The following is a 14,218-nucleotide window of genomic DNA, read 5'->3' as shown; positions in this document are numbered from 1 at the left end:
GTGAACTCCATTAATAGAGTTTTAGTTCAAATCTGACCTCTGTCCATAATACTGGTAAGTCTTTGGGGGAAGTCTTTACTCCTTGGAACTAAAACCTCCAGGGGGCTCTGTCCAGTTGCATTATGGAATAGCTCCTTAAGCCTTGACTAGAAAGGAGTTAGTGGTAAGGGCATTGGGCCAGAAATACAGAAGATTTAAGATTCAAGTCCTGGCTTTACAGTTACCTAGTTATATGGCCTTGGACAAGTCATTTCACCTCTTTGGGTCTGTTTCCTCTGTAGTAAGATGAATGGCTTGGACTGAGAGATCCTCTTTGAATTCTGGATCTCTATAATTTTAGAACTGTATCATAATTCTTTGTTTGTGAGCATATTAACAATTTTTATGACTTATCTCTCATGTATATAGCATATCTGTCACACACATGTGAAAGCACACTCATGCACACACACACATAAATGTGTATATATGAATCAGCAAAGCCTGCTGTGAATTTTTCACCCAATAGAGGAAATTTTCTTCTAGAACAATGAATTCCTCTCTCCATTTATACCTTTCAGGGTGATGGTGCATGTGAATTACGCATTTAGATTTGGCATCCATATTAGATTAGAACTGAGAAATGTTTCAAAAGGAAGACTTAAGAAAAATTAATGACTTATTTTGTCTGCTCCAGCCTAATGTAATTTCCCTCCTCCACACTAAACAATTTTTCTTGTCTATGCCAATTGTTTGCCATTTCTTAAACATCCAACTGCTCAGATGTGTGTGTGTGCCTTGTCTCCCCATGTAAGAAGAGCTATCACTTACTAAACACCTACTGTTTGCCAGGCACTGTGCTAGGAAATTCTCTAATTCTTTCAGCAATCCTCAAAAATTACAGATGAGGAAACTGAATTTAGGTGTTTAAGTAGGTGCTCAAGTTTGAACCACAGTCATTGGTAAAGCCTGCATTTGAACCTGGCTCTGTCTCATAAGACCCAGTGCCCTATCTTCTCTATAATATCTTTTAAACAGCTGCTTGCCATGTCTAATCCCATCAATCTAAACATTTCCCTGGAAGCAGATCTGTTTATTACATTTATTTGAATCCCATCCTTCCAAACATACACACAGAGTTGTAAACATAATAGGTGCAACATAACAACATAATGTGAAATGTATGTTGAATAAATGGAAGAGAAAAAAAGGACATACTGGGCCTTCTTCAGTTTTGTTGCCTCATTTCTCTCTTAGAGTTCTTTTTTTTTTTTTGGATCAAAACAGGAAGTGGTAAGGCTGTCACATGAGTACAAGTCATTGAGTGGTGACAAGTGCCAATCTGGCTCTAAGGCATTAAGGAAGTCAAAACTTAATTCTCTCTATTTCTTTCCCAGCATTTACAGACCTAAGCATCAGCCACCCCATCCTAGGCAGCCTCTATAGGTAATAGACTGGTTAGCCTAATCCTAACCAGGCATGGGGATCCCTAGACCTTTTCACATTCTACACCAAAGAGTTTTCTCTGGGTTTACTAAAGTATATTTTGGGAGAAGTTGACCAGCTCTTTGGTTTTGTTACCACTCATATGTATTTCAAGGACTATAAAAGTGAGAGATTAAACAAGCCATTATTTCTGATCATGGAGATGAGAGAGCTCATACTTAAACAGAGTAGTAGATTCAATTTTGGAATCTACTGGGTACTCTTGAAAAGTAGGTAGTCATGATCAATCTAGGAAGCTTGCCTTAAACTTAGCACTTGAATTAGGCAAGTTTAAACTGACAATGATGGAGAAGGCAATGGCACCCCACTCCGGTACTCTTGCCTGGAAAATCCCATGGATGGAGGAGCCTGGTGGGCTGCAGTCCATGGGGTCGAGAAGAGTCGGACACGACTAAGCGACTTCACTTTCACTTTTCACTTTCATGCATTGGAGAAGGAAATGGCAACCCACTCCAGTGTTCTTGCCTGGAGAATCCCAGGGGCAGGGGAGCCTGGTGGGCTGCCGTCTATGGGGTCACACAGAGTCAGACACGACTGAAGTGATTTAGCAGCAGCAGCAGCAAACTGACAATGATAAAAAACAGCCTTCAACTTTCTCTATTTTTAGGACCAATCTCATTTTTAATAAGGTAAAAAAAAAAAAAGGGAAAAAGTCTAGAGGAAAAAACTCCTCTTTTTGCCATGTGATGTTCCACGAGTGTAGCTGTAGAAAAGTTCTTGTCAGTTGAATAAAAACCACATTTGATAGAGAAAAAAAAAGTTTATGGCTGACACATGCAATAGTGTAATGCAAGTATTCTTGGTTAGTCAATGATGCCCTAAATAGTATCTCAGAGACCCAAGTTCTTTTGTCTTTGAAGTGTTACCTCTTTGAGATCTTCAAAGACTTCTCCACTAAGCTGCAGGAGGGAAAGAGAGAGACTGGAAGACTGGACAATTAAGCAAAAAGTTTTGTAGACCAGACTTAGATATATATCATTTCCCACCCACGTTTTATTGGCCAGAATCAGTCATATGGTCCTACCTAACTTCAGGGAAGACTGGGAAAAGCAGTCCAGCAGAGTGCCCAGTAAGAAAAGGAACTAGGGTAGAGTGAACTCACAGCAGTCTGCCATAGCTCTACATGTGTACTTCCCATCCAGCATCATGCTGCTAGCAGGGTTCCATGTAAAGGCCAATAAATGGTTGCTCTTGTTGTTAACAATTAGTACATCTGATACAATCTAGTAACCATTATCTGAGACTATATGGAGCAAAGCCAAGTGTTAATTGTGGGCCATGATAAATAAGACAGGACCTCACTCCCTAAGAATTGTATTCTAAAATAGAACTCTTTAAAAAATAAAATAGAAACTCTTAACCAACTCTTTTTTTTTTTTTTTTTTTTTTTGTTCCATGCCACGTGGCTTGTGGGATCTTAGTTCTTTAACCAGGGATTGAACCCAGGGCCCCTACTGTGAGACCACTGAGACCTAACCACTGGACTGACAGGGAATTCCCTTTTTTTCTTTTATTTTCTCAACCAACTCCAAAATGGAAAAAAATAAGGTAAAGATAAAAATAGAGGTGAAATTCTTTTGTAAATAACATACATTTCATTATATGTCTGTTTACCCCAGCTTTAAGTCACTCAAGACTGAGACCTGATAACATACCTTTGTGTCTGTGGTCTTTATTCAGTGCCTGGCATATAGTGGGTATTTTATTTTATTTTATTTTATTTTTTTGATAAACAAGCAGTTTAATTTTCTCTGGGTATCTGTAAAACACTTAGGGCCAACGTAGGAAAAAATAAAATAAAATAAAGCCTCCTGTGAAAAAATTACACTTACAAAAGAAAGGCCTGAGAGGGATTAGCGCCTTAGCCCCTCGGAGCTACAGCAGCTCTGATTGGTCCAAGGAAGTGAGTAGATATTGGGAGGCTACGACAGGAGGAAAAACAATGAGAAATCACTGAGGGAGCCTCGAAGTGGGCCTCGAGGGGGCACTGGAGGTCGGGGAGTGGGTCTGGGTGGAGGGAGGGGCCCCCCGCTGGTAGCCATAGGGTGGAGGTCGTGGAGGGCCAGTGTATCCATGAGGAGGCATCAGTGGAGGAGGTCCACGCATACCATGCGGAGGCATAGGACCTGGGTGACCCATAGGAGAGCCAAACGGAGGCCCTCGGGGGGGCATCCCCATTGGAGGAGGTCCAGGATGAGGCATTCCAGGTGGTGGTCGGGGTGGTGGCTGCCCCCCAGAGCCAGGGGGCCCAGCGTGGGGGTGCCCTAAGCCATGAGGGCCATGGTGGGCCAGCTGCATCTGAGACATCCCTGGATGGGGCATCCCACCTGGTGGGAATGGGTGAGGATGTGAGTGTCCGTGTCCAGGATGTCCAGCCCCTGGGGTTCCCGCTGATGGGGGGCCATGTCCTCCAGCCCCAGGAGGCATAGATGGTGGTGGCATGGCTGGGGGTATCCCAGGAGGAAGGGCTCCAGGAGGCGGTACTGGAGGTGGGAAGGAGCCAGGAGGAGGCATGCCTGGTGGAGGAAGCCCAGATCCCAATGATGATACCACAGGATTGGGAGCAGATGGTGGAGGAGGTGCATCTGCAAACAGCTGATGAGGGCGGTCAGGCTGGGAGAGTGGGTTCTGTGCTGCCAGAAGTCTTTCAGTGGCTGAGCCATGGCGCTCACCCTTGGAGTCCTTCTTGAATGCATAGGACACAGTGATTGGGCGGTTACAGAGGTACTGCCCATTCATGGCCTCAATCGCTGCATCCGAAGCATCAAATGAAGCAAAATTAATAAAGGCATAACCTTTGGAGTTGCCTGTGTCAGGGTCCCGCATAATCTTAGGGGTTTGTAAGATGACCCCAAAGGTGCTAAAAGTATCATAAAGCAACTTCTCATCAATCTCTGGGTCCAGGTTCCCAATAAAAATGTTAGGCCCCACATCCAGGTTTTTGTTGTGAGCTGATGCTTTGTTCACCCGTATTGGCTTCCCATAGAGTTTGATCATGTTCATGATCTTAATGGCATAGTCAGCATCTTCCTCACTCAAGAATTCCACAAAGCCATAGCCTTGGTGCTGACCAGTGACTCTATCTTTTGGCATGTGCGTGTTCACTACTGGCCCTGCCTGGAGAAATAGTTCCCACAACAGTGGTTCGCTAACCTTCTCATAGAAGCCCCCCACGTGCACAGTGGCATCCTGGTTTCGCTCGGAGATCGTCCCGGCAGCCATGGTGAAACCGCTCCCGCCGTCTCCTAGTGGGTATTTTAGAAGTGATTTTTAAGGAAACAAAATAAAGAACCACGTTGACGTTGTGCAGAGAAGGAAAAATTAATTATGACTATATAACTTTATATATATTTATACAACTTTAGGAGATGCAATTCACACTGTAGTCATTGTAAACAGCTCTCCTTAAAGTTGTGTAGTACATGTCCTGCACAGCAGTAAGAGGCAGCCCTGTGCAAAAGAGCAACCAGAAAATGCATCCAGGGGACGATGAACATTGAACTGAGTTTTGGCATGTATTAATACAAAGGATTTCTACGTGTGAAAAAGGAAAACAAAGCCATTTTATGCTGAGAAAAGAGCCCACTCAGAAATGAGAGTCCTCGAAAGGGAACTCATAGACCAGGTTAGCTGGGAGTTATAAAGGAGGAGTTACTTTGTTCCTCAACAATGAGTGGTATTGATTGCCGCAGTGAGAAGTGTGAAGTGACTCATTTTAGGAAGGCCATTCTGGCCATCATGTGGAAGGTGGAGGAAAGAAAGGCTAAGTAAGAAGACCACATGGGAGACCACCATCATAATGCAGCTGAGAGATGACACAGAACTAACCAGAACCATGACAGTGGAGAGAAAAAAGAGGATTTTGTGACTTACTGGCTGCCCCAGATAAGAGAGAAGAGTGAAAAATTACTCCAAGGTGACTTGGTAGACAGTGGGAGCAATTAATTGCAAAAGAGAACAGGAGTTTTTAAAAAGGAGATGATGTGTTCAGTTCAGTATGTGTTGCATTTGAAGTGTATTGCCAGTAGGACTTCTATGTAAATCTATATAAATACCAGGTCCAGAACTCAGAAAAGAGGTAAGATGATTTCTGAACTATCAACCCATCGTCAGTGGCTGGAACCATATAAGCCAGGTAGACAATATAGGGCAATAGTTCTTCACACAGTTGTATGTACGCATGGAGAGAGAGGTTGGTCTGGTTTACCTATTTTTGTGTAACAGCTACCCCAAACTTAATGGTTTAACACAATCATTTATTTTGCTCATGATCTTGTGGGCCAAGATTTTGGTAAGGACTAGGCTATATAGTTTTGCTCCACATGGTATTAACTTTAATGGTTGGGCCTGGAGGAGCCACTTTCAAGATGGTTCTTCATTTACACATGGTGCCTCAGTGTTCTACACGTGAGGTCTTATCCTTTGGGCTGCTCCATATGACTTGAGTTTCATAGTCTCAGGATCTCTGGTCATACTTCTTACAAGAGGCAGGAGTAAAGCTACCAGGTCCGTCAAGGACCATGTCCAGGACCGGCCGTCTCACTTCTATTAACTTTGTAGAACCTAACCACATCCAAGAGGCTGAGAAATAGATTCTGCTTCTTGGTGGGTAAAATGACACAGTCACATTGTGGAAGGGCATGTGAAATGGGAAATCGTGGGGGTTATCTTTGGAAAATACTAAATGCTACCAGAGTGTCCACCAAAGTCACATGAGGAGCTTTTTCAAATCATGACCATTATGCTTCCAAGCTTTAAATAGGTTCTATGAGGAATTCTGATACATATTTCTACCTCAGACCCACTGGTATAGAACAGAAAGAAAAAGTGGCTCAGGGCCAAAATGTAAAAAGGAAAAACAACTCTGAGTAGGGAGTTTCTGCTGATAGGCCAGAGATGAAAGAAATGAGCTCAAAGCATGATGGGAGCCAAGGGAAGAGATGGTTTCAAGGAGGATGTGGTCAGAAGAACCAATGCTATAGAAACCATGAGAATGAGGAGAACTAGGCAGAGGAGTCCAAATATAGCTTTAAAAGCTCTCCAGGAACTTCCTTGGTGGTCCAGCGGTTAAGAATCTGCCTTCAGGGCTGCATGAGTTTGATTCCTCGTTCAGGAAGATTCCACGTGCTGCATATTAACTAAGCCCCTGTGCCACTACTGAGCCCTTGTGCCTAGAGCCCGCGCTTCACAATAAGAGAAGTCACTAAAATGAGAATCCCACACACTGCCATGAAGAGTAGCCTCCGCTTGCCACAGCTAGGGAAAGCTCGTGTGCAAAATCGAAGACCCAGTGCAGCCAGAAAAAATAAATAAATAAGTAAAATATTTTTAAGAAAAAAAGGTCTCTCCACATCTCTGTTTCAGTTGGGGTTGGAATCCAGAATCAAGCTTAAAAACTGAGTTTTCAACCATAATAGGTTCCATTTTGTCCCCCAGTAGTTTGTCTGTCCCCAAGAAACCCTATTTGTTAGGGCTGGAATAACAGCTCTCTGACAGCAATACCCAAACTGAAATGAGAAAGGTTGCTGACAGACTTTACAGGTAAATTTTGAACTTCAAAAAAATGGAGATGTTTCCCTTCTACTCCTCCCTTTTATCTTTGTAACTAAGTTCTTTGGCAGTTACATTGGTACTTTTCTTTGTTTGGGATATGAAGTCAAAATCAGTGTATTGGCTGACTCTTGCTGTATAACAAATCGTCCCAAAGTCGATGACTTATAATGAAGGGTCTTCACGCTACAGTCTGTGAGCCAGACACTTGTCTTTGTAAATGTAGCTTTATTTGGATATAGCTGTGCCTGTTAATTTACATGTTATCTGCCTTATATGTTTGTCTGTTTTTCACACTACAATAAACTACCACTTTTCTGGTGACTCAGTGGTAAAGAATCCTCCTGCCAATGCAGGAGACATGGGTTTCATCCCTGGGTTGGGAAGGTCTCCTGGAGAAGGAAATAGCTACCCACTGCAGTATTCTTGCCTGGGAAATCCCATGGACAGAGGAGCCTGGTGGGCTACAGTCCATGGGATCACAAAAGAGTCAGACACGAGTCAGTCAAACAACAACAACAGCAAACAAAAGAAAGTTACTATAGAGCATAGGCCTCACGAGCCTATAATATTCACTATCTAGCCCTTTAAAAAAAAAGATTTGCTGGAATCTGCTTAAAAAATAAGTATATTTTATTGCTCATGAGTCAGCTGGGTAGTTTTTCTGGTCTCAGCGATGCTCATTCATGATCAGCTGCGGGCTCTGATGCTCAAGTTAGGTTCTGTCATATGTCCTAGTTGACTGGTTGTTGGCTAGTCTGACTTTAGCTGGAGTAACTTGGATCTTCTCCCTGTGACTTTTCATTCTCTATCAGGATGGTGTAGGCTCGTCCTTATGGTGTTAGTAAGATTCCAATAGAACAAGTGGAAACACTTAAGAACTCTTGAGATTAAGGCTCCAAAGTGGTACACCATCACTTCTATCACATCCCACCATTCTACTACATGTGATACTGACCCAGATCCCAGAGGTGATGAGAGGACCTGCTAAGTCATATTGCAAAGGTGTCACCATGGGAAGGCATGAAATATCAGGGCCATCTTTGCAATCCATCTACCACATGGAGCATAGAAAGAACATCAGGCTGAATTGGAGAGAACTGAGTTCACATCCTGAATTGGCTGTAAACTCACTCTGTGACCTTACACAAGTCACTCAAGTCTCTCTGGGCCTTAGGCTCCTTAGCTCTAAAGTCTACATTCATATTAAAAAATACCATATTCTGTTCTTGTTTGCATCCAACAAATGTTTATTTTCTTGAAATACTTTTTAAGGAGACTTGAAAATACTCTCTGTTTTCTAATGTGGTATTACTTGGGGCCAGCATAAGGGAAAAACATCTGCTTTTATTTCATTCCTTTGACAGGGATTCTAAATATTTGCAATTTGCATGAAAAAATTACAACAGTCATACTGGGTTTCTTTCAAATATGAAGAAAGAGAAAAGGTTTTGCAAATGAAAATGATAGAAGCCACCTTAGCAAGAGAATAATCTAAAGATGACGCTTGCTCAGAATGACTCAAAAAAGTCCCCAAGTCCTTGTCTTTACCAGGAAGCCCTGGTAGATAGGTAATATAAGACAGATTTAGGTTGATAAACTCTCTGGAAAATTTTGTAAGGAGGGTTATGATGACTGGGTGTGCTTTATGCTTGTCAATCCCTTTCCAAATGAAACTAGTAAGAGTGGTGCAAACCAGGATGTTCCCAGATCAGTCACTGGGAAGATCTCAAGCAGGATCTTTGCTACCCAGCCCCCAACAGGGCTCCCTAGGCATCTACCTTCAGCAAGGCCAAGGCAAAACAGAGTTTACACAGCTGCACCTGGGTTTCATGTAGATCTTCCTTCTTTGCAGTCTGGTTCTCAATGCTACTTTGGGATACCTCTGAAGATGGGGAGTCTATTTAGCAGGCTGAGTAGTGTTCAGAGTGTTTATAAGTCAGGATTCTAACCCCCCGCCCCTGCCTCAACATGCATGGACATACACACACACACACACACACACACACACACACACACCTCAGATTCAATTAATGTGTCCAGAATTTTGGAATGTAAAAATCTAGACAGAATTTATTTCAGCACATGTAACCTTTGTGACATTTCAAGAAATAACGTTCATTCTATATCACATGGGGAGAAGGGGCACAAAATAGGTACTTTTTTCAGTTTAGGGTTTTTTAGAGGTCTTGACTTTGTAATGATCTCTCTTCTGAAATGATATTGTGCTTACTATGTTTTCCACAGACTTTGGTATTTAATTGTATATTGTTATGTGTATGTGTGTGACAGTGGCTGAGCATATGGAATATTAACTCTGACACCCACGAGCTCTGTGACTTTGGGCAAAGTATTTGTGGCAAATAGTCTCCAACCATGGCTGTGATCAACTCCTTCCCTCCCTGCCGCTCCTCCGAAGTGAAATGAAAGTTGCTCCATCGTGTCCGACTCTTTGTGACCCTATGGACTATACAGTCCGTGGAATTCTCCAGGCCAGAATACTAGAGTGGGTAGCCTTTCCCTTATCCAGGGGATCTTCCCAATCCAGGGATCAGACCCAAGTCTCCCACATTGCAGGCAGATTCTTTACCAACTGAGCCACAAGGGAAGCCCATCATTAAGAGGTGAATGTGTTTCCTCTTCTCTTAAACCTTGCTGGGCCTGTAACTGCTTTGACCTTTGGATCACAGCAGAAATAATATTATGAGACTTCTGAGGCCAGGCCTTAAGCAAACTGGAAGGTTCCATTTTTTTTCCTCTTGCACTGCTCCTTCTCAGAGTCCAGCAGCCATCCCAGGAAAGGCAATGGAAGAACATGGATGTGCTCTGATGGGCAGTCCTGGTTGTTCTCCTGGCTGACATTCAGCACCAGTTGCCAACCATGTGAGCAAGCTATCTCGGATGTTCTAGGAAAATGAAATCTTCAGATAAATGTGCTTCATCATGGGCATACAACATCACATGGAGCAGAAGAACTGCCCAGCTGAGCCCAGTCAACTCAGAATCATGAGATATAATAAAATGGTTGTTACTTCAAGCCACCAAGTTTTGGGGTCTTTATTATATAGCAATAGATCTTTGAAATAGTGTTTAACCCTATTTAGATTTGGTTTCTTTCCCTGTAAAATGGGGTCAATAATGGTACCTATGTCATAGGATTGTTTTGAGGATTAAACAAGATGAAATATATGATACAGTACTTAGTGATGTTATGCTATATATTTATGTTATGTTGTACTGATTACATTATTTTTTTTTTTAATTTTATTTTTAAACTTTACAATATTGTATTAGTTTTGCCAAATATCAAAATGAATCCGCCACAGGTATACCTGTGTTCCCCATCCTGAACCCTCCTCCCTCCTCCCTCCCCATACCCTCCCTCTAGGTCGTCCCAGTGCACCAGCCCCAAGCATCCAGTATCCTGCATCGAACCTGGACTGGCGACTCGTTTCATACATGATATTATACATGTTTCAATGCCATTCTCCCAAATCTCCCCACCCTCTCCCTCTCCCACAGAGTCCATAAGACTGATCTATACATCAGTGTCTCTTTTGCTGTCTCGTACACAGGGTTATTGTTACCATCTTTCTAAATTCCATATATATGCGTTAGTATACTGTATTGGTGTTTTTCTTTCTGGCTTACTTCACTCTGTATAATAGGTTCCAGTTTCATCCATCTCATTAGAACTGATTCAAATGTATTCTTTTTAGTGGCTGAGTAATACTCCATTGTGTATATGTACCACAGCTTTCTTATCCATTCATCTGCTGATGGGCATCTAGGTTGTTTAAAAATTTTTTGGCTATGCCATGCAGCTTGTGCGATCTTAGTTCCCTGGCCAGGGATCAAACCCAGGCCATGGCAGTGAAGGCAAAGAGTCTTAACCACTGGACCACCAGGGAATTCCCTATTTTTAAATATGCAAGAAAAGGCTCTGTCATTGGTGAAAAGATTTCAAGAACCAGAGAGCAGGAAGTGGTGGGGCAAGAGTGAAAATGAAGATATAGAAAATAAATAGTACTAATATTTATTGGTAACCTCCTATGTGCCAGGCCCTACACTAAGTTTTTACACATATGATCACACCTGCTCATCACATAAACCTTGCTAGGCACGTGTTTTTAGTCTTTATACCATTGAGTGGAAGTTCAGAGAGGTTAAATAATTTAACCAAGGTCCCACAGCCAAGAATGACCAGAACGGAGTGCAAGTGGGCTTCAAAGTGCACTGACTGTAAAATCTTTTCTTATTTTTTTTAATCCTCCAACACGTTTTGGATAGAGGAGCTTCCTGAGATCTTTCCAAATGTAATTACTGTTTTCAGTGAGAAATTAAACATTCAGTCAGACTCTATTCAACCCAACCAATATTCTGCCTCTGGTAGGAATACTGATGAAAATTTAAGAATATCCCCTGAAGTCCTTCACTTCCAGTAATTAATTATTAGAAACCTAGTACCAAGGAATCTAGATTAATCTTTCATGATACTAGTTATTTTTAACTTATGTCACATCTCTGATAAACAAGTTCCATGCATGTGAAGCTGTAATTCCTTTTATTTTTTCTAAAATACCACTTTTTAACCCTCCAGGAAGGGCTGCCCCATTATGTCTGTATACATTGCTGCTCAATTTTTAAATGAGAAGTTAACTTGTCTTTTCTCATGGACACAGTTTGCTTGGTAAGGTCAGCAAAATGCTAAGAAAACCTGTATGATGCCCCTCAAGCTGGGCCTCTGAGATCCCAGCTGAAAGCTCACCACAGGTCTGTGTCCAATAATAAAATTCTCCTTGAATCTGGGAGCACTCAGCTCATTCCTGCTTTTTCAATCCTTTAAGTGCCTCCTTCCCATGCTCCTTCTTTTCCTTCTTTCCCCAGCCTCTTGCAAAATCTTGTTCCAAAATGTCAGTCAACCATCAGCTAATGGGATCAGAAGTTGCCTCACAGTCACAAAATCTCCTGGTTCCCGGCCCAAGGGCCCCCCGTTGCATCCAGTGTCCCAAGATGACCTTCTAGCCCCCATGACGTAAGGAAACATTTCAGAGCAGCTTTACAAACGGAGAAACTCATTCGTTATTTTTTTCAGGGGACCGAGAAAAGAAAATGTTATGAATAAGGAAATCGTTGGTGGGTCACTGGCCAGGACTCTGAAATCTGAACAGTGAACAATTAATTTGAGGATAATATAAACAGGTTTCATTGTACAGATTTTAGGAATATGATAGGAATAGTCTGTTGCTTTGAATTCTAGAATGTTCCTCCCCTACTGCACCCCTGCCCCCATGCCAGGCTGTCTTACTATAAGTGGCATTCTCCCTCCGCCGGGTTGTTTTCTCCATCTCAATCCTCTGGCAGAGCACAAATGAACTCACTCTGTGATCAGCTTCATGTGGTTGCCTTGCCATTTATTCTGGTTTCCTATTGTGTTGCTGACACACATTTTTAAGAGTTCATTATATTAGGGTTTTTTTTTCCTATTCTTTTCAGAAAAAAAAATGACTTTTCAAAGGAATATTGAAAAGATTTTTTTTGTTGTTTAGAGAAATAAGGTTACTTCTAGTCCTTTGTCCTCTTTCACAATCACAGCCATGTAATCCATAAGGAATCCATTAACATGCAAGATGCATTGAAGCTGCTGGATGGGTATGTGTGTCTGTGTGTGTGTGTGCGCACACGTGTGCACTGTTTTTTTCTTTTTCTCTCAGAATCTTGCCGCTGCCAACCACTGATTTAGGAATGTTTAGGGGTATATGCCAACTCAATAATCAAAATCATTTTGGTACTGGGAACCCAACCTTAGTCTCTGTAGACCAGTGGAATTTATTGCTTGCTCCAGTTTATTAAGTAATAGTACCAACAATGTTTTGAATAAAGAAGAGTCTGATAAGATGTGATAGAATGTCAGGATAATTCATTCTGATCATAAAACAATGCTTGTTTTGAATTTGAAACACAAAAAATCACGAATAGCCTGATAGTCCTCGGCTTCCTTTCCCTGACCTGATATAGGAATACGATTCCTACCTCACTTCACAAAAGAGGCTCAGGACAGACTGCTGGTTTTCTGCTACATCCACACCTCTGTATTCATTCCCCAAATATATATCTAGTATCGACTATGGGCCAAGCACCGGCCTAGGCATTGGGACCACAGAGGTGAAGAGGGTAATACAACTCCTGCCACATGGCACTTTCTGAAGGAAGATATCTTGGCTGCAAAGATTTCTGACTGTTGAGACATTTGAGGCACATGCAAAACAGAGTAATTAATAGTGAAGCTTGTGGGCTGAGCTCAGATCCAGGCTATACCACCCTAAGCTGTTTTATCTTCAACAATTGACATGGCCTCACTAAGCTTCAGATTCTTAAAGCAGTGGTACTTACCTCATAGAGTTATTTTGAGAGTTAAGTGAAAAAGTCCTTGTATAGCTTTTTCCATAACGCCTGGTTAATAGCCATGAATAGTGGTGTAATAGTAGGGCTTCCCAGGTGGCACTAATGGTAAAGAATCCACCTGCAAGTGCAGGAGACACAAGAGACTTGGGTTTGATCCCTGGGTTGGGAAGATCCCCTGGAGTAGGAAATGGTAACCCATTCCAGTATGCTTCCCTGGAAAATTCCATGGACAGAGGAACCTGGCGGGCTACAGTTCATGGGGCTGCAGAGAGTCAGACACGACTGAGCACCACTGTAGCACCAGATGTTAGTAGTAGTAACCATAGAAGTCGTAGGTTGGGCCATATTGTCCCTCAGCAGAGAAGGCCATGGCAAGTTCATGGACCCAGCCATTACCGGGACGTCACAGAATCATCCCACCCTGGGAGTCTCTTAAATTTGAGGGAGAAAAAAATAGGCTTGCCGCATGCTCAGAGGCACAACCTCTGCCTTCTAAAGCTGCAGTGGCTCCTACTGCTCATGGAAGAAAATGCAGCTCCTTCTACCCCATGTTTGCCAGCTGGCTGTGGCCAGGATACCTCACACTGAGCCCTGCCTTCCCTGACCCCAGAAAATGTGAGCCCTCCTGATCACTGCAACTGTGGGAGCCTGCCATTCAGTGATGTAGACTCTTCTCACCCACTTTCCCCCTTCAGAGCCTCATCCTGCTCCATGTTGAGCCCAGAATAGCAGATCTGGAACTTCTAGGTTGCTGGGGTTTCAGAGCTTATAGAAACCC

At 42.6% G+C, this 14,218-nt stretch overlaps 1 long non-coding RNA gene and 1 pseudogene across 1 annotated transcript in view; both read right to left on the bottom strand.

Moving 5' to 3' along the window:
• Positions 1-14,218, bottom strand: part of LOC147372315 (uncharacterized) — an 88,231-nt gene that overhangs the window by 36,866 nt on the left and 37,147 nt on the right. The gene's annotated exons all lie outside the window — the stretch shown is intronic.
• Positions 3,186-4,722, bottom strand: LOC147372316 (splicing factor 3B subunit 4 pseudogene; annotated as a pseudogene).

Source organism: Bos grunniens, chromosome 5, assembly GCF_055505025.1.
Source record: "Bos grunniens cultivar Pamir isolate PY7600 chromosome 5, Bosgru_T2T1.0, whole genome shotgun sequence".
Classification (NCBI taxonomy): Eukaryota; Metazoa; Chordata; class Mammalia; order Artiodactyla; family Bovidae; genus Bos; species Bos grunniens.
This window is presented reverse-complemented; position numbering and strand designations above follow the sequence as displayed.